This window comes from Arachis stenosperma, chromosome 1, assembly GCF_014773155.1.
Source record: "Arachis stenosperma cultivar V10309 chromosome 1, arast.V10309.gnm1.PFL2, whole genome shotgun sequence".
NCBI lineage: Eukaryota > Viridiplantae > Streptophyta > Magnoliopsida > Fabales > Fabaceae > Arachis > Arachis stenosperma.
In genome coordinates, this window is record NC_080377.1 from 66,227,429 (window position 1) to 66,229,510 (window position 2,082).

A 2,082-nucleotide genomic window follows, 5' to 3' on the forward strand; every position below is an offset into this window, starting at 1 on the left:
AGCTCGGGTTTGGGAGGTTTCTCCTCTTCCTGAGGGATTTTCAAAGGTTCTATTATTCTCTCTGATTCCTCCAAATCAGGCTGAACATCTTTAAAGATGTCCTCTAGCTCTGATTCGAGACTCTCAGTCATATTGATCTCTTCCACCAAAGAGTCAATAATGTCAGCGCCCATACAGTCATTTGATGTGTCTGGATGCTGCATAGCTTTTACAGCATTCAACTTGAACTCATCCTCATTGACTCTCAGGGTTACTTCCCCTTTTTGTACATCAATGAGAGTTCGTCCAGTTGCTAGGAAAGGTCTTCCTAGAATGAGAGTTGCACTCTTGTGCTCCTCCATTTCCAGTACTACAAAGTCAGTTGGAAAGGCGAATGGCCCAACCTTGACAATCATGTCCTCAATTATGCCTGATGGATATTTAATGGAGCCATCAGCAAGTTGGAGGCATATCCGGGTTAGTTTGACTTCTTCAGTCAACCCAAGCTTTCTGATAGTGGATGCAGGTATTAGATTGATGCTTGCTCCAAGGTCACACGGGGCTGTCTTGGTGCAAGCACCTTCTAATGTGCATGGTATCATAAAGCTTCCTGGATCTTGAAGCTTTTCTGGTAAGCTTTTCAGAATGACTGCACTGCATTCTTCAGTGAGAAATACTTTTTTAGTTTTTCTCCAATCCTTCTTATGACTTAAGATCTCTTTCATGAACTTAGCATAAGAAGGTATTTGCTCAAGTGCCTCTGCAAATGGAATCTTTATTTCAAGAGTCCTTAGGTAGTCTGTAAAGCGGGCAAATTCCTTATCCTGCTCCGCTTGGCGGAGTTTCTGAGGATAAGGCATCTTAGCTTTATATTCTTCAACCTTAGTTGCTGCAGGTTTATTCCTTACAGAAGTGGTTGGAGAAGCCTTTTTAGAGGGGTTACTATCAGCACTCTTAGGTGTCTGATTCCCTATTGGCGTTTGAACGCCAGGATTGGGTGGAAAATGGGCGTTTAACGCCAACTTTTCCCCCTTTTCTTGCGTTTGAACGCCAGAACTGGGTAGGGAATGGGCGTTTAACGCCAGCTTTCCCCCCTCTTCTGGCGTTTGAACGCCAAGAGTATTCCTCTCTGGGCTCTTACTGTCCTCAGAGGGATTTTGGATAGTGGTTTGGCTATCCTCTGTCAATTGTTCCTTTATTGGCTTTTTGCTACTTTGAGCAGTGTTATTCAATGTCTTCCCACTCCTCAGTTGAACTGCTTGGCATTTTTCTGTTATCTGTTTAGATAGCTGCTGTTTTGCCTGATTCAACTGTGATTCTATGTTCTTGTTAGCAATTTTAGTTTCTTGGAGCATCTCTTTAAATTCTGCTAACTGTTTTGTCATCAGGTGTAATTGCTGATTAAGCTCAATCATGTGTTCTTGAGGATTAGGATCAGTGGCTACTGCCATAACTTCTTCTTTTGTAGAGAACTCATTGCTAGAGTACAAATGTTGATTTCTAGCAACAGTATCTATAAGCTCTTGAGCCTCTTCAATCGTCTTCCTCATATGTATAGATCCACCAGCTGAGTGGTCTAGAGACATCTGAGCTTTTTCTGTAAGCTCATAGTAGAAGATGTCTAATTGTACCCACTCTGAAAATATTTCAGAGGGGCATTTTCTTAGCATACCTCTATACCTCTCCCAGGCATTATAAAGGGATTCATTATCCTCTTGTTTAAAGCCTTGGATGTCCAGCCTTAGCTGTGTCATCCTTTTTGGAGGGTAAAATTGATTCAGGAATTTGTCTGATAACTGTCTCCATGTTTTTATGCTTGCTGTAGGTTGGTTATTCAACCACCTCTTAGCTTGATCTTTTACAGCAAATGGAAACAGTAATAGTCTGTAGACATCCTGATCCACCTCTTTATCACGTACTGTGTCAGCAATTTATAAGAACTGTGCCAGAAACTCAGTAGGTTCTTCTTGTGGAAGACCGGAATACTGGCAATTTTGCTGCACCATGATAATGAGTTGAGGATTTAGCTCAAAGCTGCTTGCTTTGATGGGAGGTAAACAGATGCTACTCCCATATGCAGTTATAATGGGGTTAGCATATGAT